Source organism: Hipposideros armiger, unplaced genomic scaffold, assembly GCF_001890085.2.
Source record: "Hipposideros armiger isolate ML-2016 unplaced genomic scaffold, ASM189008v1 scaffold_7, whole genome shotgun sequence".
Taxonomy (NCBI): Eukaryota; Metazoa; Chordata; class Mammalia; order Chiroptera; family Hipposideridae; genus Hipposideros; species Hipposideros armiger.
Genome location: NW_017731357.1, coordinates 2,451,543 through 2,478,177, shown reverse-complemented (window position 1 = coordinate 2,478,177; position 26,635 = coordinate 2,451,543). Strand labels below are relative to the sequence as shown.

General features: G+C 41.9%; 1 protein-coding gene and 1 pseudogene across 1 annotated transcript in view; one reads left to right on the top strand and one right to left on the bottom strand.

Moving 5' to 3' along the window:
- Window positions 1-26,635, bottom strand: part of EFHC2 (EF-hand domain containing 2) — a 373,002-nt gene that overhangs the window by 317,856 nt on the left and 28,511 nt on the right. The gene's annotated exons all lie outside the window — the stretch shown is intronic.
- On the top strand, window positions 19,022-21,898 carry LOC109386010 (ubinuclein-1 pseudogene; annotated as a pseudogene).

The window sequence follows — 26,635 nt, the reverse complement described above, 5'->3', positions numbered from 1 at the left end:
AACAAAAAGGATAGCAACTTGTCTGTTCCCATTCCCCCAATTCCCCAGCGCTGTTCCCATCCCCCAATTCCTCAATAAAAATCCTAAAAAAAAAAAGAAGTACAAATTGGTTGTTACACAGTAGTCATGGGGATGTAGGGTATAGCATAAGGCATATAGTCAATAATATTGTAATAACTATGTATGGTGTCAAATGGGGACTAGATTTATGGGGGTGATAGATATGAGGAGGTTTGGAGGGCAGGGTAAAAAGGTGAAGGGATTAAGAAGTACAAATTGGCAGTTACAAAATAGTCATGAGGATATAAAGTAAAGCACAAGGAATATAGTCAATAATATGGTAATAACTATGTATAGTGCCAGGTGGGTACTAGACTACTCAGGGGGATCACTGCATAAATTATATAAATGTCTAACCACTATGCTGTACACCTGAAATTAAAATCAATAATATTGAATGTCAATTGCAATTGAAAATTTAAAAAGGAGGGAAAAAAGTAAAGGGGAATAAGATGTTCAAATTTCCAGGTATAAAACAAGTAAGTCATGGGGAGGTAATGTACAGCATGGGGAATATAGTCAATAATATTGTGATAGCCTTATATGGTGTCAGATGGTTGCTGGACTCATCATGCTGATCACATCTTTAGGTATATAAATGTTGAATAATTATGGTGTATACCTGAAACTAATATAATAGTATATGTTAGGTATATTTTAATAAAAATGCTTTAAAAATGTGGGTGGTAACAGGTATCTCTCAAGGTCATCAGGAGAAGCAAATGGTATTTATTAAAACACAAGTGCCTAGATATAACTGGTGCATATTATTCTTTTTTTATAACAAAACAACCATAGGAATATATCAAGTAAGTAGCAAAAAAGAAACTAAAGGGGTGGGGATTGACAAAATAGGAATCAAGCAGACTTTAAATTAAGGTGACTTCTGCCTTGGACAGGCCTTCTCTTAAATATCCTTCTGGGGAATAGGTCAGTTCCACGACAACAAAAAAAAATCCATATTTTAAATCTGGGCTTCAACTGGTTGAGCTGTAAGTGCCAGGTACACATTAAGGTTGCTCAAATAGCCCAGGACTTTCTTTGCCCAAACTCACTCAAATTAAATAATTAATTTTTTCTTGATAAGAATTTATATCTTTATTAAAATGTTTAAACATAACTAAATGTAAAGTCAAAAAATAAGAAAGATTAAGTCTGAGCCAAGGGTGGTGTATATTCTGAATCAATTAGGTGTTATTTCTTTATCCCTTAACCGCTTCCATTCCTAATCCCTTTATTCTTTTATTTTCATGCTCTACTTGGAAGAGGAAATGCTCACCAACTTAATTCTATGCAAAAAATCTTTCCTTAATACAAAACAAGGCCACTCAACTGACTCAATCTTATGATTTCCTGTGATGACTTTCCTTCCCAACCTTCTCCTAACCTGCCTTTATGATAGTTTTTAATGCTGTTTTCTTTTGGTCCATTTAAAGTGACTGTTCTCCTTTAAAAGGGCAGGAAGTAAACTTTTATATTAGAAAAGCCATGCATTGTAGATTGTCAGCCACACACATGTCCCTTGTCTTTAAATACTCTGCTCTCTGTGGCATGAAGAAATTCATAGAACTTTGTTTATTGTGAGCATGTGTATTAGTTTTCTAGGGCCGCCATAACACATTACCGTAAAGTGGGTGACTTACAACAATAGCAATGTATTCTCTCACGGTTCTGGAGGTCAGAAGTCTGAAATCAACGTGTCAGGAGGGCCATGCTCCATCTGACGGCTCTAAGGAACACTCCTTCCCTGCCTCTTCAGCTTCTGGTGGCTGCCAGCAATCTTTGGCAATCCTCAGCTTGTAGACATATTAATCCAACCCGTCTCTGTCTTCACATGGCCTTCCTCTATATTTTCCCTCTGTTTCTCCTGTTCTCATAAGGGTGCTTGCCTTTTCGATTTAGGGTCCACCCTGTTAATCCAGGATGATATCATCTCAAGATCCTTAATTATATCTGCAAAGGCCCTTTTCCCAAATAAGGTCACATTCACAGGTCCAGGGGCTAGAACTCAGACATAACTTTTGGAGAGTCACCATTCCATCCACTATATCATCTAACACAAAGAAGAATCACTTTTAATCTAATAACCTTTTAAATCTTATAATTGCTCCCCTCTCCTTTTTTTACTTTTCTATATTTTTGTTATGAGTATATATTTCCTATGTAATGAAATAAAGGAGGACATTTTAAATGGATAATTCTTTAATGTCCCCTCGTTTCCAATGTTTGAACATTACTCAGGAGTTTATAAAGTTCCTTTCGATTTATATCTCCTGAGATGCTCCCAGTGATACTGTGTAACAGGTCAGACAAATATTATCACTTTAGAGATACAGAATCTGAGGCTTATAGACTTGTCCAAAATCTCCTGTCACTACAAGTCAGGGCTTCCCGAATCTTCATATTTTCATTACACATAGCGTAACAGAAGGTGATTTTTTTACATTTTAAATAATACAGAACATGCTCATCTTGAATATTAATCTTGGTAGAAGTGAGAAACCCCACCAGCATTTAACCTCCAAGACTTAATTAGCTCACTCAATGAGATGCAATCTAACGCATTTCTAAACCATTTATTGTGGTCATCTGGTCAAAACATAACCTCTGACCTCTAGTAATTCATTCTTATATAGTTATCTCTCCAGTATAGGAATGGTGATAGTCTGTGAGTGGTTTTCATGAATATTTTCACTCCTTCTGAAATTGAGGATGCTTTAGTTCATTCAGGCTCCTATAACAAAACACAGTAGGACCATGGTAGTAAATAGAAGGGCTCAGTCCAGTAGGGGGACTTCCCAAAGAATGCCCACAGAGGCCCACTTTGCAAAATACACCGTAGGTGTACTTCTACCTTTCAGAAGGACTATGAGTGCTGGAAAGCTGGTATGAAGGCAGAAAACAAAGGCTATTATATTCCCATGAACTTTAAAGAAAACAATATACAATTGTCATGAGAAGTGTAACCTTTGGACTGCTCTAGAATGCAATATCCTTGCCAAGTGGGCAAACGCTTGATGGTGTTGATTTGGTTTTGTGTTTGCTTCTAATAATAAAAGGAAAGTGGTAGATTTCTGGTGGCAGACAGCCAAACCATTCATGTAAAGATTTTGTATGTGTCTATGTGTTTACTTTGAATTATATAACTTACTCCCATTTAATCATTTATATTGACTTTAAAGAAGCAAGCAGTACCTATATGAAAAGTTAAATTTATCACACGCTACATACAGAGATTGCTTCAGAAGTCTCCCGTTTCAAAGAAAATAGTGATGTGTCTAATTTCAATCAAACCCAGTATGCATGGAACAGAAGATCACAGAGCCGGAGATGAAATAAATAGCACCTGCTGGGTCCTTTGAGGAGTACATAAATTATGAGGGGGAAAGTTCTACAGTAAGTACGATGTAATGCACATCTCTGTGTGATGTCTGTTCTATGGGCCTCTCTCCTTTTCCCTCTCTTTCTCTCTGCTCATCTGCAGGCCAACAAGCTCTACAGACAACACTGCTGGCCTCCATTTCAGCAGTCTACCCATGCATGATGCCATACCCTAAGGTCCTTTAAGAAGAAAAGATGGTCTCCTAAACACAAACTGTTAAGTTATTGTCACAGCCTGCAACCTAAAGGAATGTTCTATAATGAACATAAGCACGCTGAGCAGAAGTTCAGTTGCACTGGTTCCCTGGCTCAGGAAACTGGTTCCCTGGCTCAGGAAAGGTATCAACCGATTGACTGCAACACGGACCTTTATAAGAGACATTGGTGGTGCCTTATCCAACCCCCTCTTCCGGGCCAGTGCTCCCGTTCCCCAGCTGCCAGGAATGGTGGTTGCTGAGAGCTCATAGCTGCCCCTTTCTCCAGAGAATTGCTCTTGGGCAAATAGCGCCATACGGCAAGGGAGAGGACACTCTACTCCACTATCCCCAGGCAGCCCAAAGCCAATGACTGACTGGGAAGTACAAAAGGCAGGCCACCTTGCCTCAAGGTACAACTAATTATATGGTACAATCAAGCTGCAGAGCTCCCTGTGAGACCTGGCTGAAGCTAGTCTCCAGGTGACACTACCTTTCTTAAAGGTTTTCCTTTGCTCCATCCTTTTTCCCTCACTCTCATTCTCCTGAGAACACTCCCCCAATAAATCACTCATCCAAGAAGCCCCGTCTCAGGTTCTGCCTCTAGAACCTTGCTGAAGACATTTCCTTTATGTGGAGAGCAAGAGCAACCCTAGACAGCAGAAATGCTGCCTCTTTGCAGCACCGCACCAGGAGGGCCTGCACTCTGACCTCTGACCCAAGTAGCCAATGAGCCACCAAATAAAACCTGTCTACTTAACATCTTGTCACTTTAAGCCCTCCGCAGTCACCACCCCAGTTCAGGCTCTCATGGCTTCTCAGCTAGGTTCATGCCATTTCTTCCTAACTGGTCTTCCTGACTTCAGACCTATTAGCTATCTCTATCTGGTGGTATCTTTCTGAATGACAAATATGAATATGATCATGTTACTTTATCCTCAAACACTCTCACTGGCTACCTTATTACTCTCAAAGCAATAATAATTGCCACCCTTTATTATATACTAAGTGATTTACATTCATTATCAAATCCTGTGAAGTAAAACTGCAACAAAAAAAGTTATAATGATCCCCTTTTTCATGTAACAACATTGAGTCTCCGAAGGCAAAGGAATTCAACCAAGGTCACACAGCTTACCATAAAAGGCTGATCTGGAAAGAGTTCTAGCTGACTCCAATGCTATGCTCTTAATGTCATTACTAGGTTGCTTCTCAATAAATCCAGGCTCAGTATTCTGGTTTTCAGAGCCCTCTAAGTTTACTTCCCCCCATTCATCATACTCCTTACCCCAGCCAAACCAGACAACTCACCATTCCTCCAACACACTTTGAACACCTGTCTTTCCTGCTTCTACTGTTTTATCTGGGTAGAAGTTCCTCTGCCCACTCCTCTACCTAACACACCCTTGTGGTAGACTCTACGTTGTGACATTGACCCTCCTCCCATCAAGTGGTGCGGCCTATGGCCCCTCCCCTTGAATATGGACTGGTCATAGTGACTCTCTCCTTACCAGTAAATTATGCTGCATGACTTCCAAGGCTAGATGAGAAAAGTTCACATAACTTCTGCCTGAGATCACCACACTATAGAAGCCATGTGTAGGTGCTCTAGTTGGCAGCCCAGCTGAGCTTCCAGCTGAGTTCCCAGGGACAGCCAGCATCAATGCCAGCCATGTGAATGTGCCATCTTGGGCATCCAGGCAATTGAGTTTCCAGAGGACTGCAGCCCTAGTCACAACAGATCAAAACTATTTAAAAGACCCCAAGCAAGAACTGCTCAGCTGATACCTTCCTAAATTCCTGAACATAAGAATTTTAGCAAACTAAAATGATTGTTTGATGCCACTAATTTTGGGGGTACATTGTTATAAACCACAGTAACTATGATAGCTCTACAATCTGCCTCATTAAATGCCAATTCCATAGGAAGCCTCCCGAGTGGGATTTAATTTCTACCCTCCTGAAAGTCTTATAACAATTAGCTTCTCAAATATGTCACTTATTATTATACAATTGGTCTTATATGATAGTTACTTGTGTGCTTGCCTTTTCTCTCTAATCCACACATATTGAGAGTAAGAAAAATGCAGTATTAATACTCATTGATCTTTATATTCCATAACTACTAACCCAGTGCCTGAAACCAAGTAGATACTTAATAAATATTTGTTGTCGTGAACTAAATTGAAGAGATAAGGAAAGTCTTAGTCCCCATCAAGAGGAGAAAGTTGCAAATCTCTAGGCTTAATGGAATTACAGCATTGTGCTACACTCCCAACCTGAACAAAAGAGTAAAACTTGCCAATAAAAGACTAAAAAGCCCCATTAAATCGGGGGAGACAGTACAGTGTTGTATCATTGGAGAGAATGGGGTCTGCCAGCCTGGGTAAGAATGTCAGCTGTACCACTTACTTGCTACATGATGTTGGTAAGCTACTTCTCGTGTCAGAACTTCAGTTATCCCCTTTACAAAATAGATTGAGAGTGCCCACCTCCTACAGTTGTCCTGAGGAGAAAATGAGATAATTTCTGTAAAGCACTTCATTTGGTGGTTCAATAATAAGCCTTTAATAAACGGTAGCAATTCGTAGGATAGGTAGTAAGTATAAAGTTCCTGGGACAATTGCACAGTTTCATTCTTTTCTACACAATGATTTGTCACATAACTCACTAAGACTCCTTTAAAATATATTCACACACCATAAATAATCCTTTGCCAGACCATTTGTCCTGATTTTTGTTTAAAAAAATATGGTCCCCTAACTCTCTAGACGAAAGGAGGAAAATCTCCTGCCTCTGATGGCTCAACTCCTATCCTGCGAGTTTCATGAATACAGGGGCCTAGCCTTAGTCTCTCTTCCAGGCCCCAGCAGGTACTCAAAGGAAGGAGGGTGTCTATCTTAAACTGGATGTGGCTGCCAGCTTCTGTTGTGATAATATGACTTCAAATTGTTGCCATAGTGGCTTGGACTGTAGATAATGCTTTGTAGGGACATTAAATGAAGTAAGACCCCTAAAAGTGGCATTTAGAAGCAAAATGTGGACCCTACTAAGTGAGGCACAGCTCCAGGGCTCACCATTTACACTGTTGGATTCCAGAGGGTGCCATTCACATAGGATACAATGTAATGGTGTCCCCTGGTGTTGTGCAACATAACAGCCTGGAGCTCAGTGAATGTTATGTGCACGCATGTGCCCTTACCCAATCTGCCTTCACTGCTGCAGAAGAAAAAGACGCTAGGAGCACGCTCCCCTCCCCCGCAACCTGCATCTCTAAGTGTAGGTACCAAGAAGTACTTTATTCTGGAAAAGAGAATAAATAATGTGTGCAATGATTATTTTATAAGATGTAAAGATACACTATTAACTAACTTGTAAGGCTCCAAACCGATCTGGCTTCCTTATTTTTCCCAAACAGAGAATACTTCTTTGGCAGCAACTTTTCTTAAACAAATGTTGCAATTTTCTTTTATCAGAAAAGTCCCCCTTCCTTCACCAAAACGAATAAGCAAAGAAACTTGTTCACAACCCTACTTATTATGCAACATCATCATTTATGGACAACAGTGGGGAATATAATGAAAGAAGAGAATTTGAAACGTCCCCCACCCCAAATGACCTTAAACATAACGAAGGATTAAAAATCCTTGGCTTTGTTCTTAATGTGTGCATTTTGTATTATGCATGGGGATTCTTTGGGGTAGCTTAAACAATACAAAACCAATGCTGAATCATGAACCTGGACTACACCCTAATAAATCCAGAGGCAATGTGTTCACAGTATGGAATCTTCTAGCACTGAGGGATTTAGAAGATGTTGCTTAATCCATCCTAATCCCTTCTGTTCCAGCTTTTCCATTTCCTTTTATGTTGTCCTCAATGGAAACGGAAAAACCTGCCACCATTAAAACCCCTTGCTATATAGGGAGTCAGTCCTTCCTCTTGGGTACAGGTCATTGGGTTCCCAAACATTTCCCAGAAGAGAGAACCCTACCACACACATGCTCTGGCTTCCTTTTATTGGCTGTCCATGCTGGCCTCTGAATGAACTGGGCGTGTGATGCAGAGGGAGGGAAATATGGGCCTTTGTTAGTGTAACAGAATGAGCATAGGACAATACGAAGAAGTGGTAAAAAGGGGTCTCGTTGGCACCTGAAGACCTTCTCCTGGGCCTCCTTCTTCTGTACTAAACATAACTTCCCTAGTGTTGAGACCTTTCATCATAACCGATGAAAGCTCTCTGATAATAATAACCACAATTCTGAATACCTTTTCAGTATTCTTTATAGAACCCCATACCAAGGACCAAACACACTGACTCTTCATAATAACCTTGCAAGATGGGTATTTACTATTAGTGTTTTTTTGAAAATAAAATAAGAGACTCAGAGAGATAAGGGTGCCAAGTTAGAAAGCAGCAGAGCTGGGATTCAATCCCAAGTCTGCTGATTGAAAGCTCCCAGCAGGCTGCCTCTGGCTCCTGCAAACCACACTGCAGCTTAAACCACACAGCACCTAAACGCATTAGTCAGCATTGGCCTGAGAAGCAGAATTTCCCTATAGGTCCCTAAGATCTTCCTCCCATCTGAGTATTCCAGCTTTGTCAAGATTTTTTAAAAAATGAGACACCAGTCGTTACACCAGTCCTCTTGTTATATCCTAAAATATATTAAAACTTCCCCTTGCCCAGGGCCCTCCCCACCATCTACTTTTCAGCACTCCCTGGCACCCACAGCAAGTGGAAGACCAGGGGGTCAGCATTCACATGGCAGTTGAGACGGAAACGTAACTTTTTAACATGTGTCCCTGTTCCTCTGGAAATAAACCAACAAAAAGTATGGGTACACTACACCAAATACACCATCACCAAAATAAGATACAGCAGATATTCATTCTTTCATTAATATTTGGTGAGCAATTAAGATAAGATTTTCCCTAACACTTTCTTACATTGCTAGGATGAGTCTAAATTGATATAAACTCTATGGAGGACAACAGAGAAATATCTATGAAATCTATAAAAATTACATGTGCACATACCATTTGTCTTAGATGAGCTTCCCTAGAAATAGAGGCTGAGACAGGGATTCTTGTGCAGATGACTTATCGAGAGAATGTTCTCAGGAGAAATATGCAGGGGAGCAAGGGAAGAAGGGTGGCAAGAGAAAGAGCTAGAACAAGATGTGGCTTCAGATCAGCCCAGCCTCATCTTGCTCCCACAAGGAGCTCTTGAGTGCAAATTGCATGGCAGAGGTTGTCCTCCCCAGTGACAAGGAGGCTGGGCTGTTATACCCACATGTCTGTCTGTCATTGGCCAAGGGCTGTTCCCAGAAGGATGTGTCACTTCTAAGACATCTGTGGGCCAGGCAGCAACTGTCACTCACTAGCAGTTTCCCAGAAAAGAAAGCAGGTGTGAGCTTTTAGCAGCCAACATCTGCAGCAGTTAGGGAATGTGTATGCCAGACCCACAAAAGAGATCTGGGCCAGGCACCAACAACACCTGCCCTCAGTTGACCCAGCAATTCCATATCTAGTAATTTATCCTCAGATACGTTTGCCAATAGGCAAAGTGATGCATGTCCAAGTTTATTTATTGCAACATTGTATATAATAAGAAAAGGCCCATCAATAAGTGACTAGTTATTTACATGATAGTACATCAATACAATGGAATATTGGGTGGATGTGGGGAAAATAAGAGTAAGGAAACCTTACATGTATGGATATAGAATGACTTTAAATACACATTTTTACCTGAAAAAAAGCAAGGTGCAGAATACAATATGTATAGTATGTTACTATATATGTTTTCTTTAAGATCATACATATGTACTTGTTTATATATGCTTAAGTTAAGGATAGACAAGAAACGAAACACTGTTTGAAAAACAGTGGGAGGGAGAGTTTTCAGTGCATATCACTTTATACCTTGTGATACTACATGAATATATTACCTATTAAAATTAAATGAATGAGGATGGATGGATAGAGAGATGATAGATGATAGATGATAGATAGATAGATGATAGATAGATAGATAGATAGATTAGATAGATAGATAGATAGATAGATAGATTGATTGATAGATATAGATAGATTGATTTGCCCTGAGACCCAGCTAGGAGTTTCTGTTACTCCTTCGACAACCAAAAGAGGCAGAACCAAATGAACATTTTAAAATGTAATTATTTTCCTATTCAGTAGTAACTTTCTCCCTGATGATTGCTAATGCATTCCCTGCACTTGTAATTTCTAGTTTAACCAATATCCTCTTATTTTCTGACATATTTCAAGTCCTCCACCCATCCCTATTACTCATATCTCCCAAAGGATGTTTGATTTTTTTTCTTAAACATATGCAATTTACATTACTTTTGTTTAAAATAAAACTTTTTTTACATCTTCTTTTATTTATACATGGGATTTCAATGATTTTTAAAAGATTTTTGTTAAAATATAGTTAACATACATATTAGTTTCAGGTGTACACCATGTTATTCAACATTTATATACCTAAAGAAGTGATCACCATGGTAAGTCCAGCAATCATCTGATACCATACCATGCTATCACAATATTATTGACTATATTCCCTATGCTGTATACTACATCCCCATGACTTGTTTTATACCTGGAAATTTGAACCTCTTATTCCCCTTCACCTTTTCCCCCCTTTTTTCATTTTTCAATTACAGTTGACATTCAATATAATTTGATACTAATTTCAGGTTTACAGCATAGTGGTTAACGTTTATATAATTTAGGAAGTGATCCCCCTGACTAGTCTAGTACCCACCTGGAACTATAGTTATTACCATATTATTGACTATATTCCCTATGCTGAACTTTACAACTGCATGACTATTTTGTAACTAGCAATTTGTACTTCTTAATTCCTTCACCTTTTTCACCCGGCTCCCAACCCCCTCCCATCTATCACCGAGATAAATCTAGTACCCATCTGACACTATACATAGATATTGCAATATTATTAAGTATATTCCTTATGCAATATCCTACATCTCCATGACTACTGTGTAACAACCAATTTGTACTTCTTAAGCCCTTCCCGTTTTACACTTATCCCCAATCTGGCAATCTTCAGTTTGTTCTCTATATCTGAGTTTCTTTCTCTTTTGTTTGTTCATTTATTTTGTTCTTTAGATTCCACATGTAAGTGAGATCATATGGCATTTTTTCTCTGTCTGACTTACTCCACTCAGCACAATATCCTCTAGACCAGCGGTTCTCAACCTTCCTAATGCCATGACCCCTTAATATAGTTCCTCATGTTGTGGTGAACCCCAACCATAAAATTATTTTCGTTGCTACTCTATAACTGTAATTTTGCTACTGTTATGAATCGTAATGTAAATATCTTTTTGTTTTCCAATGGCCTTAGGAGACCCCTGTGAAAGGGTCGTTTGACCCCCAAAGGGGTCATGACCCACAGGTTGAGAACCGCTGCTCTAGACCCATCCATGTAGTTGCAGATAGCAAGATTTCATTCTATTTTTTATGATTGAGTACTATTCCATTGTATATATGTACCACCTCTTCTTCTTTATCCATTCATCTATTCAGGGACACCCAGGTTGCCTTCATATCTTGGCTATTGTAAATAATGCTGCAATGAACATATGGATGCACATGTCCCCTCAAAGTAGCATTTTGGGTTTCTTCACATAAATACCCAGAAGTGGGATTACTGGGTCTTTCTTTGTCTCTTGTTATAGCCTTTGTTTTAAAGTCTATTTTGTCTGGAATAAGTATTGCTATCCCAACTTTTTTTTTATTTTAATTTTCATGAAGTCTCTTTTTCCATCCCTTTACTTTCAGTCTGTGTGTGTCTTTCTACTTGAAGTAACTCTCTTGTAGTCAGCATATGTAAGGATTTTGTTTTCTCATCCATTCAGCCCTCCTATGTCTTTTGATTGGAGCATTTCATCCATTTACATTTAAAGTAATTGTTGCTAGATATGTAGTTATTGCCATTTTATTATTCACATTTTTATTTTCATCTTAAAGAAGTCCCTCTAACGTTCCTTGTATTACTTGTTTGGTGGTGATGAATTCCTTTAGCTGTTTTTCTGTTTTTTTATTCTAAATGATAGGTTTGCTGGGTAGAGTACTCTTGGTTGTAGGTCCTTGCTTTTCATCACTTTGAATATTTGGTGCCAGTGCCTTCTGGTCTGCAAAGTTTCTGTTGAGAAATCATCTGACAGTCTTATGGGAGCTCCCTTGGAGGTAACTGCTTTTCTCTTGCTGCTTTAAAGGAATGCCTGGGACTGCAGCCACCTCATCTCAGCCACAATCTCCACTGTTTTTCACAACCATAAGTCACAAGGACCTCACTCCCTAGCATTAAAACCTTTGGCTGGGGAGCCTGGTGTGGGGCAGGGGCCTTCTGTTCCTCCAGCAGGGAAGAGGCACCTGTGCAGCCGAGATATGCCTCCCAAGTTTTAATGGTTACACATGAGTGTGGAACGATTCCATGTCTCTGCCCCTCCTACCAATCTTGAGATGGCTTTTCCTGTGTGTACTTAGTTATAGGACTTCAGCTCAGCTAGACTTCAGATGATTCTCATGATGGCTGTTCTGTAGTTTAGTTGTAATTTTTATGTGGTCATAACAGGGGGTAAGCACAGTGTTTACCTACTCTGCCATCTTAACCATAAATCTAGAAGTTTGATTTCTTAATCAAGATGAAATCAATGAACTATTGCACTGGCAACAGGCTCTCTTTTTGAAATCTGAACCAAGCTATAGGCCCAAGCTATAATTGAGGATTTTTATAATTAAAAAATGTATTAGTAAGAGTGCTAATTTTATCAATCAGAGGCTAATAGATGTCTCAAGACAAAATGGCCCCATGGCTAAATAAATTTAGGCTAAGTAGGGGGCCAGCCAAGTGGCTCAGCTGGTTAAGAGCTTACTCAAGAGTGCGAGTTCTGAGCAACAGGGTCGCCGGTTCGATTCACAGCCTGAGCTGAGCTGCCACTGAGCTGCCAACAGGTGGCAGGATGGCTCAGCTAAAAAAAAATTTAGGTTAAGTAGATCTATATACTGCAAGACTTATCAGAGTCTTTAATGTTACAATGTGCATTTTATATCTCCTAAGATGCAGAATTCTAAAACTACTTGAATACACAATTGGAGAAGGGCTCAGCTGGGCAGTTCTTGTTTGGGCTCTCTCAACTACTGGAGTCATAGGAAGGCTCAACTGAGCTGGATGTCTACAATGGCTCACTCACATTGCTGGCACTTTGGCTGTTGGCTGGGAGTTCAGTTTGGCTGTTAACAAGAGCACCTCCACTTGGCCTCAACAGCATAATGGTCTCAGGGTAGTTGGATTTCTTACATGGTAATTGGCTACCCCCACAGCAAGTGTCCCAAGAGAACCAAGCAGTAGCTACATGGCCTTCTATGAATTTGCCTCAAAAGTTATGTACGAGATGTGATCAAAAGATACAGTGAATGTTTAAATTAAAAAAAAATACAGTAAAAGACACATTGCCATTAATTCTCCTCAAAATACTCCTCGCTTCAAACACACTTATTCCATCATTCTTGCCACTTTCTGAAGCAGTCCTGGAAGTTCTCTTTCATGAGTGTCTTTACTTCATCCTCCATTATGACAATGCTCTGTGTCACATACCACTTCTGGTACGGCAATTTCTGTCAAATAAAAACATTACAGTGTGTCCTCATCCACCTTATTCACCAGATCTGGCACCGTGAGACTTCTGGCTCTTCCCCAAAGTCAAAATGACCATGAAAGGGAAACTTCTTGAATTGATTCAGGACATCAAGTCAGCCATGACAGCTCAATTAAAGACACTCACAAAAGAGGGCTTCCAGAACTGCTTCAGAAAGTGGCAAGAATGATGGGATAAGTGTGTTTGAAGCGAGGAAGAGTATTTGAGGGGGATTAATGGTAATATGTCTTTTATTGTAATGAAAATATTTTTAATTTAAACATTTACCATATTTTTAAATCACACCTCATAGATTGCTTTGCTGATTCTACTGATTACAAATGAGTCACTAAGGTCAGCTCAGATTCAGGTGGAGAAGCCACAGAACCCACCTGGGAAGGGTGTCAAAAAATTTGTGGACACATTAAACTGCCACAATTCATTATTGCTTTGATTGTACAGATGGCACCCAAAAAATACATTTGACCAAAAACAATTGAATCCATGCTGCTGAAAAGACAAAGTGGTAATGTATGCATTTCAACATCAAATACAGGGTTTACTCAAATACGTGGAGGATGCTGTATAAACATGCATTGCCATTTATTTAATCAAAGGCAAAGCTGGTTTCTGCATGAACCTGCTCTAGACCATGAATCATGTCTGTTTGTTATAGAATCATGCCATGTGTTAACTGCATGTTTCACTGAGTTATTTTTTTAATTGACAAATAAAGCTGGTTTCAAGATTAATAGCAGTGTATAAGAAAGAGCTGTCAAGTGTTCTATGTGAGTCTATTTGATAATCATACCACTTACGGTAACTATGAAGAAACTGTAGTATTTCTGATCAATTAACTTCACCATGTTTATGAGTATTGAACTATGCATCCTTTTTGAAACTATTTTGAGGGGAAGAAATAATGCTCTATGGTTTATTTTGATAACAAAAACATTAATCTTTAGTATAGGAATTTTGACTTCTCTGTTTAGACCATCAATATCACTTCAATGTTTCAATGATATATGTCTATGGAAGTAAAATTGAACATCCAGATAAAAGGAAACGCTGACTTTCTTTACCATCCAACTAAAGGACGAAAATACCAGAAGGATTATTTCATCAGGACAATGAATCAAAAATGAGGACCCCCACACTTAAGCATATTATAAAATTCCCTGTCAGCAAGTCTGAGAGTTATGTAACCACTACAAGTACACTCTCTCCAGTCCAATAAAATGACATTACCAGCAAAACCTCAGAGTATGTGAGTAATGCATAATTAACACATTTGGAAAATCATGTGGCTAAGGCAAGTAAATCTTTCACAAGCTCATAATGTACAAGAAAGATTTTACATATTCAATACAGGGAGGAGAGTAAATCAGGCTGACTGAAGAAGAGGTTTGAAAAAGGTGGACTATTTTATTTTATTTTTTTTTAAAGATTTTTTTATTGGGGAATGGGGGGATGGGAACAGTGCTGGGGAATTGGGGAAAGGGGAACAGACAAGTTGCTGTCGTTTTGTTCTTCAATCTAGTTGTGGAGGATGTTGCTTCACTGGCCCAAGTTGGCACCATCATTGCGCCCCTCTCTGGCGAGGCAGATCAGTCGCTGGCTCACTGTGGCTGCTGGCCGCTCACGCTGGCTGCTGGCCACACACGGTAGCCCATGGCAACGCACTGCCACAGGGACTGCAGCCCACGCCGTCGCCGGCGACTCACGGCAGCCCAGCTCCAGGTTGAGCTGTTGTTCAGCATCTTAGCTGTGGAGGGCAGTGTCACTGGCCCTCATATGTGGGATCCGAACCGGGGCCCTCTGGCATCCCAAGCGAGTTCTTAACCATCGCGCCACTCGGCCGGCCCAAAGGTGGAATATTTTAAAAGGGAGCGAGGCATGAGTCTTTGTGCCAGGTCCTTGTGTATTTGTTTAAGCAAATTGTTCAGGGAGACGGATGAGGCAAAAGTGATTCTGTGCCCTCCAGCCAAGCTGGGTATAACGATATCATTCATGGACCAGCACTGATCAGGTAAGCTGGGACAGAAGAATTCATCCTCAGTGGCAGGTGACAGCACAAAAATCAGGGGGCAGAACCAATAGGTATGGCTCTGGATTGGAGGGAAGGTTGGCTTGATGAGGAAAGTTATAAGAAAAACAAACTGCTGAAACACTAAGCATGACCTTCTCAATCACAGGCCAGTGTGCAAGGGGCTCAGGTCACTTTTTACTAAGAGTGATCCAGTTCTACAACCTTTCATGTTTTCCTTGCTCTTGATGAGTCTGCAGGGGATACTACCTGGACCATGTTAAAGATTGATAAGCTCTTAAAACTGGGAAGGGCTTCAGAGAGCATATGGTTCAGCCATATCGCTTTAGGAAAAGTCCTCTGGCTCTCAATACATAACAATTTTCACATCTTCAAAGGTCCGTAGGCTCAACTGTTAGCTTTGCATGGTTACCACCCATTTCTAAGGTCTCTTCTCCAAACTCTGTTTTCTCAGAGCTCTCTGTGCACTCCACACTCTCAGAATTGTCCACGATTTCCCACTTTGCAGTCATTGTGGCCAAATACCATAGCTTCCCAAACTTCTCAAGTTCCCATTTTGCTGCTGAAGAGAAAGTTGGTTGGGTCATTTCTAAACACTTGAGAATGGTAGTGATTTCCTGGAGAACTTCTGAGAACCACCTGCTACTCCCAGTGCTTCATGCTAGAAGGAAGCTCCGTGACCATTTCTGTAACCTTCCAGCAACAGCCCTCAGACCCTCACTTCCCCAGCTTCCCCACATCATGTAAACCCTCAAGCTCTTGGTCTCCGGCAATACACAGAGTGGCTCTGTTTTCCTGACCAAACCCTGTCTTCCTGTCAAAGTCTGCTTGTATTGCGAGATATCCAAACTCACTGCACAGTGAGAGCCAATATTGCTACTCTGAATCAGGAGTTCTGGGAGCAGAGTATGGGGTGCAGTGGTGCTTGGCACAGGAGTCACAAACACACTGGACTAAGTGTGTTTTTGCTTATACAGAAAATATATGGAAGGGGTATTATATGGATATTGAAGTGTGTCCTGGAATTGAAGGAAGAGTTAGACAATTAGACTTCAGGAAGGGCAGAGAATAGGTCCTGAGGAAAATGGGGAACTCGCGGATTCCTCTCTCCTCATCTCTAGGTTTTGCTTCTCTCTGCATTTCTGCTTTGTCCTTCTCTTTCATTGCATAAAAGTTTTCTGTGTCCCAAGCAAATGGAAGCAAACATTCTAGATTAGTTTGTACCAAAGAAGCAGGTAGAGATAAGAAGAGGGCCATTGCCCTGCACCAAACCTCTACTTGGGTCAAGTTCACAAAAATTTGAATGCAGACTGTGCACATCGAGACAGAAGCCTCAGCCTGGAAAGAAGGCATGGCTGGGGATCTGGTAAGAGAGACGTCTGAGCAGGTGCAGAATCACATTCCAACAGATACCACTGGTTCAGCGTGGAAGTGGTGGTTTCACTTTTCACACTGAAACACAATGGTTCTTCATCAGTACATGGAGTAACAATCCCAGGAAATAGAAGGCGTGCATGTCTCTTGTATTCAATTTCCTGCTGTTAAAGGGGTGCTGAGTTGAGGCAGCTGCCAAACAGTTCAACAGACAAAGTCAGAATGTAAGTGAAAATAGAACAAAGGAAAAGGAAAACAAAGAGAAAGGAAAAGATACTCCAAATGAACTTGAAAACAAAAATTCTAGTACATATCAAGAAATTTCATGCTAAGGAAAAAACATCTAGTAAAGAATCTGATATGAATTCAATACAAGTGAAGTCAGTATTATGAACAGAAAGAGTCTTAAAAGCAATTATGTTTTGGGTGCTCCAGGAGATCAGTGAAGGTATAACATCTATTTAGAAAAGGACAAAAAAAAAAGAAGAGAAGATGAAGAAGAGGGCAGGGGGCAGAGCTGCTTCTCTGCTCCTTGGGCTTCTTACATCAAGCAACTCCTCCTCCCCAAACCCCACCCCTTCTCACTTAAGGCCATCAGTCCCATGCAGTGCACCCAGAGCACAGCCCAGGGAAGCCCCATCGCCTTTTCTCTTCTCCAAGCGCTGGGCTCCGTGACTGCTCTCCGCTGTACTCCAGGTGTCACTGTCATCTGCTAGACTCCTTGTGGAAGTTCTGTTCTCCTGTCCTCCCACAGTGTAAGTGCTTCCTCTTTTTTTAATTAACAGACTATTCTTTAGAGCAGTTTTAGGTTTACAGACAAACCAATCAGAAAGTACAGAAGGTTCCTAAATGTCCCTTCTCCCCCACCAACCCACAGTTTCCCCTATTATTTAATTATATTTTGGCTTAGGTTGGTACATTTGTTACAATTGATGAACCAATATTGATACATTCTTATTAACTAAAGTCCATAGTTCATACGGGTTCACTCTTGGTGTTGTACATTCTATAGGTTTTGAAAAACGTATAATGACATGTATCCACCATGACAGTATCATACAGAATAGTTTCACCACCCTAAAAATCCTCTGTGATCCACCTGTTCATCCCTCTCTTCTCCCCAATCCCTGGCATCCATTGATCTTTTTATTGTCTCCATAGTTTTGCCTTTTCTAGAACAACATATAGTTGGAATCACACAGTGTGTAGCCTTTTCAGATTGGCTTCTTTCACTTAGCAATATGTGTATTTAAGTTTCCTCCATGTCTTTTCATGGCTTGATAGCTCATTTCTTTTTGGCACTGAGTAACATCCACTGTCAGCATGTACCACAATGTATTTATCAATTTACCTACAGAAGGACATCTTGGTTGCTTCCAAATTTGGGCAATTATTAATAAAGCTACCATAAACATCCATGTGCAGGTTTTTGTGTGGACGTAAGTTTCCAACTCCTCTGAATACCAAGAAGTGTGATTCCTGGATCACATGGTAAGAGTATATTTAGTTATGTAAGAAATGCCAAACTGTCTTCCAAAGTGGCTGGACCATTTTGCATTTCCACCAAAAATGAATGAGAGTTCCTGTTGCTCTACCTCCTCACTAGCATTTGATGCTGCCAGTGTTCTGGGTTTTGGCCATTCACAATAGGTGTGCAGTGGTGTCTCATTGTTGTTTTTATTTGCAATTCCCCAATGACATAAGATGTTGACCATCTTTTCATATGCTAATTTTCCATTTGTATATCTTCTTTGGTGGGTGTCTGTTCAGGTCTTTTGTTCATTTTTTTTTTAAGCTGAGCCATCCTGCCACTTGTTGGCAGCTCAGCAGCTACTCAGCTCAGGCCAGGAATCAAACCACTGTTGCTCAGAGCTCAAACTCTTGAGCGAGCTCTTAATCAACTAAGCCACTCTGCCGGCTTTTGTTCATTTTTTAATCAGTTGTTTGTTTTCTTATCATTGAGTTTTCAGTGAGTGCTATTTTTTTTTTCTAATGACAGGTTTTGGAAAAGCCAGATCTCTAAGTTCTCCCAGGGCATTAACTACGAGACACCCTGCTATCCCCTGAGATAGTTCAAAGACCTTGAGTTGAGATTTCCCCTCTTTCCTGACGCTCACGGGAGATTTTTGATCTGTGGACATGAACCGTGGAACTGCATGGGCCACTGTTGACAGACTTGCTTCAGGGCCCAGTTGATAACTAGAGCTGCAGCCAGTGCATCTGGCCCATTCTGCTAGCGATGGAACATTTTTAGCCCACAGTGCTATCACACTTGTGACAAAGAAGCCAAACATTAACAAATGCCAAGATTTATTTGTAGTCATGTCAGAAGCCCCCCTAGGATCCACTTTACCTCTCTCCCAGACCCTCTGAATCCCATATTTTTAAAGAAATCTGGGCAAGTGGAGGTTGGGAGAGCAGAAGAGCATTGAGATTCGAAGTTGGCTGCAACAACCATTCAGATTACATTCATTGCTTTGAATTACGCAGCCAGTGCCGCCCAGTGTTCTTCTACCCACAGCTGTGAAGACTGCACAGGAAAAAGTGGGAGGTCTTCATCCTGAAACAAGGGTGCAAAGAATCATAGAAAAGACTGAACACGGGACTTGATTGGTATGGGAGCTTAAGTATGATCAATCTGATTCTTCCACTGACTGGTTTTGGCTTGAAGCATCTGATGAGCTTGTTCTTGCTTCTTAGACCTCAAAGCATGGAGGATTTCACTTGAGAACCTTGCAGTGATGACAAACAACAGAATCTGACAATAACTTCATCAAAGAAGAAAACTCACCAAAGAAGAAGTTGAAGGAAGGTGGTGAGAAGAGAAAAAAAAAAGAAAAAAGATGATACTTTCAACAGGGAGAAGAAATGAACAGAGCCCATGTTTTCCCAAGTGAACTTCAGAGCTCTCAGTGCTGGTAAAGAGGAGGAGAATAATAAATCCTCTTAGGGCTCTTATGCATGAAATTTCAGAAAGAGAAATAGGCCCAGGAAATACAGGCACAAGGAGCATAAGACTGTGGGAATGGGGGAACACCTCCCACCCTTGCTTCAAACTTCTGCTCTGCTTCTGACAACAGTTTGCTTCACGAGGTCATTGCCATGGTCTCTCTGACTGATTTGGACTTGAAACAGCTGCTCCCTGAGTCTCCCAAAGGAAGACCGTTCAGTAATATAGATGATATCATAGATTCCTGTGGGGTGAGATTGGACTAGGAATTCAGGCAGTTCTTGTCCATCCCTGAAGGCCTGCCAGTGCCCCTGGAGATGCACATTGAGGAGCTGGTTCAGGCTAAGGGAGAGTGCAAATAGAAGTTCTCCATCCAGGATATTAGGGGAATCCTATTGGGCATGGAGATACAAACCTGGAAGCTGAGCCGCCAGGTCTGTTCTGAGGTGCATGGCCATCTGACTTCATTCCTGCCCTGCAGCAAGGACACCCTGGTCATATCTGCTCAAAAATTTCAGCTCTGGGAGCTGGGGAGGGGGGGTGCATCTGAAGGAGCCTCTACAGAAACTTAAAGAAGCTATTGGCAGAGCACTGCCAGAGCAGATGGCCAACTACCAGAAGGAATGCCACGCGCACACACACAAGCAAAGATTGCAGAGATGCTGGAAGAGGAGAAAGACAAGGAGCTGAGAGAGCAGATGTGTTCTGGTAAGGAAGAAGAAAAAGGGAGCAGAGGATGCAAGAAATTGCAACAGAATGCTGAAATCAGGGAGATGCTGTCGGGTGCTTATGATGAAACTGGAAGGCTATGATCTGGAGAGAAACAAGAGCCAGACTGGGCAGAACCGCATGAAAGTTTTTCTAGGTACTTAATTCCAAACGCTCTGGCCCCAAAGCTGAGTGCAAACCAGGTCTCTGTGAAAGGAGAGCCGACCACACCATGGGTCCCTGACATGGATACTGACCAAAAAGAAAGTAATGGCTCCTTCAAAGTCTAGGTGAAGGAATCACAGACTAAGCCTTGTAAAAGTCTTCTCATCCTATCAGCCCAAATTGGCAGCCCAATTGCTTTGCATAAAAGTCACAAGTCTTGGGCCGGCCGAGTGGCGCATTGGTTAGCAGTTGGCTTGGAACGCCAGAGGGCCCTGGTTCGGATCCCACATATGAGGGACAGTGACGCTGCACCATCTACAGCTAAGATGCTGAACAACAGCTCAACCTGGAGCTGGGCTGCCGTGAGTCACCGGCGACGGCGTAGGATGCAGTGGGGCTGGCCGGCAGCGGGCATGAGTTTTCGTGAGCCGCTGTGAGCGACTGTCCAGTGGCCGTCAAGCAACTGCCTCACCCGGGAAGAGTGCAATGATAATACCAACAAGGGCCAGTGAAGCGACATCCTCCACAACTAGACTGAAAAACAAAAGGACAGCAACTTGTCTGTTCCTCTTCCCCGATTCCTCAGTGCTGTTCCCCTCCCTCAACTCCCCAATAAAATCTTTAAAAAAAAAAGTCACAAGTCTTCATGTATGAAATTAAAAAGGGAATTTTCCAAAGCCCCAAATCTCTGGACCATCACTTTCTAGCTCTCTGTAACCACACCCTCAATAATCTGTCCTGACAGACAGTGGCACTGGAGCAGTCTGAGGAGAGGAGAAAAGTCCCAAGAGTTCTGGCTACAAAGAGCTCTCCTACCAGGCTCCCCTCAGCAAAGCTTTCCAGAACAACAGTCTAAACTGTGACACCGCAGAGCCCAGACCAAGTCAGTCTTGTATGCAGGCATTAAAGAGCACAAAGCTTCACTCCCACACCCCACCTACTTCCATTTGGCAACGACCTCACAGAAACAAAGTCTTCCTGTCTCCATTTCTCTGTAGCAGCCTCTTTAGGAGGCACTCCAGCCCCTAACACAGATCTCATAAGATGCCAGCCTCATCCCCCACTTCTCTGAGCCACATGGCAAAACGACATTCCACCACTCTTCAGGGCTATCTTACAAGGCTCCCCTTCTTGGCTCTAGCTCCTAACATGGGGTTGTTTCTAGCAGCTCTGGGGGAACAGAAATTCAGAGCTCCATTTCTTCCTGAAAACTTACTCCCAGGCATACAGCGTCCCTCCACAAGACAGTCCCGAGCCCACAGTAAACAAACCTTCTGCTCCCCAGAAGCTGGCCTTAGTGGTAAAAGGAAATTTCTACTGATGGGAGCCAGGGAGGAACAAAATCCTGACCTCGTCCCTGAAGCCCACCATAGTTAACAGCCTGTGCTCCTCAAAAGGAACTTTCCTGGTGCTCTGGGCTTCATACTTATGTTGCTGGACAGTTAATGGAGAGACAGATCTTGTGATGGAGAGAGTTCTAGGTTTGGAATATGGGAGCATATGTGTTTCTGAGGTCTAGCACTGTGGCAGATCAGTTTGTATACCTACATTTTAAATCTGCCGAACACCTTGGCATTTGGTCAGAGTACCTCATGGAATCTCATTGGCCAAGGGCTCCTTCTGGCCACAAGAGGATCCATAGAATGTTCATGGTGTCCATCCATCCTCAGAAAGTGTGATCAACAGGAAAGAAAACCTGGACTAAAGCCACAACTGTGGGCCCAAGCCTTGTCTCTTTAAAAATATATTAAGATCATTTAATGTATACTCATTGTGGGGACCAATTTCTCCTCTGAATATGACAATGAAGCTCTTTTAGAGAAAAGACATGTAGATCCATCAATCTTGAGATAACTGTGATAGGAATTTTAAAGGAACTTATCTTGGGCTCAGTTTTCACCATTACCATAAATGCACTGGATTGGACTGTCCGTGGCATTTCATATTATAGGAAGACATAATTTCAATGCTTTATGGTGGAGCAGAATTAGATAAGTCACATCCATTTTAGTCCTTGAATATTTCTCAAAGACCTTTTTAAAAAGACATATCTGTTTTTAAGACAGAGCCAGTTTTATTTAGTTGAGCTTTTGACAGTTGCGTTCTATAAATGCGTGCTATCCTGACTTGAAGGTCATCTGGGCCCAGAACACCCAATTCCCAATCTAGCGAGAATTCCAGTTTTGTTTTTCCAGAGTTCATACAAGTGAACCCCCACACACACACACAAAAAAGCCCTTGTTTGGTCAAATCTTCATCTCTTTATGGGAAGTCACAGATAGGCTAGTTTGTTTTATTCTTAGAAATCCCCTTAGGCAGGACTATTGTGACAGGCTTATATGAAGTAACTGTCATATAAAACAGGCCTTGAAGTCCTAGACCTTTCCAAGCACTGGAGTATACATTAACGTAAGGGTTACATGAAGTTAAGCTTGGAGGATGGATCAAGGACAGACCAGAAGAGATATTCCAGAGTTCCCAAGTCACCAAACTGTTCACCAAACTAGTGATTATTTCACGAAGGCCTTTAGAGTGTTTGCTTGTGTCTGTGAAATTTGTACCACAAGATGTGTTTCAACTGTCTGCTCCAGCTAAGTGAATTCAAATATGTCAAGTGTAAACACTATCTGGGTGAATTTCAAATGGTTACGCAATTTATGCAAAATCCATAATGTGGTAGACTCTACAGAACAAATGACTCATTTTCTTCCACCAATAAGCCACACACACACACACACACACACACACACACACACACACAAAAGATGAAAGGAGAACCTATAATCTAAAAGAAATTTAAGATACATATCAACCAAGTGCAATGAGTGAAGCTTGTTAGGATACTGATTTGTAGAAATCAACTGGTTTTTTGTTTGTTTTTAACGAGATAATGGGAAAAAATAGAACATTTATTCAATATTTGATGAAAAATAGGAATTGTTTTATTTTTTAGGTGTGATAATTGTATTGTGGTTAGGAAGGAAGGAAAGAAGGAAGGAAGGAAAGAAAAGAGGAAGGACGGAAGGAAGGAAGGAAGGAAGGAAGGAAGGAAGGAAGGAAGGAAGGAAGGAAGGAAGATTTCTTTGTCCCTGTTCCAGGTAATCTCTAAGCCTTTGAAATTTCCCAAGTTATAGGAGTGTCTTTGTTATTCATTGTGGGCCTTTCAGACCACACCCTATAGTTTATGCTACTAAAATGACTCAGGATAGAGGCTGTCCAGGCCAGAAAAACCAACCACATGATTAGAGGGTTGGAGCTATGAGCCATGTGGTATCAGCCTGACTTCTGGGAGCAAAGAGAGGATGGAGAGTGAGTTCAACCACATCAGTGATTATTCAACGAATCATACCTACTTAATGAAACCCCAATACAAAGCCCAGACACCAAAGCTTGGGTGTGTTTCCTGGGTTGGTAATACTCCATGCGCATATGGCCACATATTAACGCTAGGATGGTAATGCTTCCCTAAGGATTGTAAGCATCCCTAAAGATATGGAATATGTTAAAGAATATGTCCATATTCTTGTCTTTAAAAATACATACGGAAGTATTTACACATGAACTGGTATGTCTTGAATTTCCTGAAAAATAATCTATAGGGTGGGGAGAAGAAAGTTGGAACCTAGATAAAACAAGATTGGCCATGTAGAATCACAAAAACTGGCTGCTGGGAAAATAGATTCGTGAAATTATTTTCTCTACTTTTGTATGTATTTTAAATTTTCCAAAGTGAAAATAAAATGGTGATCTATGTGGAAAAAAATATGGATCCTTACTTTACACCATGTGGTAGGCAAAATTCTAAAATGGTTCCAAAGGTTACAGGCCCATGATACACACCTCCCAGTTATTCAATCAAGTACTAATCTAGGTAGTATTGTGAAGTTTTGAAGCTGTAATTAAGATCCCAAACCAGACCTTAAGATAGAGAGATTATGTGTTTTTCCAGTCAAGATGGCGAAGTAGGTAAATGCTGTGCTTGCCTCCTCTCACGAGCACATCAAAATTACAACTAAACTACAGAAAAACCACCATTGAGAATCATCTGAAGTCTACCTGAACAGAAGTCCTATAACTAAGGATATACAGAAGAAGCCACCTCAAGACTGGTAGGAGGGGCAGAGATGTAGAACGGGCTAATCCCACACCCACATGTGGCAGTTAAAAATCAGGAGGGATATATTGACTGTTGGAGGTACCCCCCTGAAAATCACGGGTTCCCAACCCCACCCTAGGCACCCCAGCCCAGGGTTCCAGTGCCAGGAAGAGAAGTCCTCTCAACTCTGGCTGTGGAAATGAGAAGAGATTGTGGCAGAGTGAGATGGAAGGTGGCTGGAGTCCAAGCCATTCTTCTTAAAGGGCCCGCCAACAGAGTTACTTGCTGATGGACTCACTCGCTCTGAGCTCCAGTACTGAAGCAGCAGCTCAAAAGGCACCAGGGACATACAGAGAGGAACTAAACTGTCTGGCCTCTGGTCGAGGGCTGGAGGGGCAGCTTTCTCCGAGACAGAAGTACTGGCAAAAGCCATTGTTTCTTTGTTGAGCCCTTCCTCCCCGTGTGCACATGCAGGCTGCCACCATATATAAGTCTCCATCAACCTGGCCAGTGTTTGCTCTGCCCTGGTGATTCCAGACCCTGCCGGCCCCAGCTTGTGGGCCCAGACAAACCGCTCCTAGTGGCTTTTCCAAAGGCCTGTCTTGGTTCATGCTAAAGAGTTTCCTAAAACCTCCCAAAGGTTCACAAACCCAAAACAAGCAGCATCTGCCTCTACATGACCCGTACCTCTTGCTGAGCCACCCCAAGACTGGCATTGGTGGCAGCCAGCCTCAGTTTGAGACTTAGCCTCTCCCAGGAAGCTTCAAGCCCAGTGCAGGTGGCGGCCATCTCTGGATTGCTTTGTGGCTCATGCCAGGTGGTCCCAGGCTGGGCACAGGCTGCGAGTGAACTTGGCCTGTGCTGCGGCCCCTCCCAGAAGGCCCCAGAGCCGGTGTACCTGGTGACCAGCTTTTGACCAAGCTGGAGCACCACCTGGCTGCCTCCGCAGGTGAGACACACGAAGAGCAGACTGGGCAGGCACCAGAACTCTGCGAAACTGAATCCTGCTCTGTAGGGTCAGCCCCTGCACCACAGCTGCTCCACCGTAATAACAGCCAGTCCTCACAACCAATGAATCTGAGAGTTAATCCCTCTTATTGACGTGCAAATAGCAACCAAGGCTCAACTACAACAGGACAACACACTCAGCCCATGCAAGGGACACACCTGGAGCACCTGGCTCTGATGACCAGGGAGACTGTGCCACTGGGACCCACAGGACACCTGCTACATAAAGCCACTGTACTAAGACTGGGAGACATAGCAGCTCTACCTAATACATAGAAACAAACACAGGGAAGCAGCCAAATGAGAAAACAAAGAAATGTGTCCAAAATAAAATAACAGGAGAAAAATCCAGAAAAAGAACTAAATACAATAGAAACAAGCAATCTACCAGACACCAAGTTCAAAACATTGGTTATAAGGATGCTTGATGATCTCAGGGAGAACTTCAACAAAGAGAAAACATAAAAATAGAGAGAGAAAACATAAAAAAGAACCAGTCAGAAATGAAGAACACAATAAATGAAATGAAGAATACACTAGAGGGGGGCCGGCAGAGTGGCGCATTGGTTAAGAGCTGGCTTGGGACGCCAGAAGGCCCCGGTTCGGATCACACATATGAGGGCCAGTGACACTGCCCTCTACAGCTAAGATGCTGAACAACAGCTCAACCTGGAGCTGGGCTGCCGTAAGTCGCCAGCAACGGCATAAGCTGCAGCCCCTGCTGCAGTGGGTTGCCATAAGCTACCGTGTGTGGCTGGCAGCCAGTGTGAGCTGCGAAGAGCCGCCGTGAGCGGCCGTCCAGTGGCCGGTGACCAATCTGCCTCATCCGGAAAGAGAGCAATGATAATACCAACATGGGCCAGTGAAGCAAGGTCCTCCACAACTAGACTGAAGAACAAAAGGATAGCAGCTTGTCTGTTCCCCTTCCCCCAATTCCTCAATAAAAATCTTTAA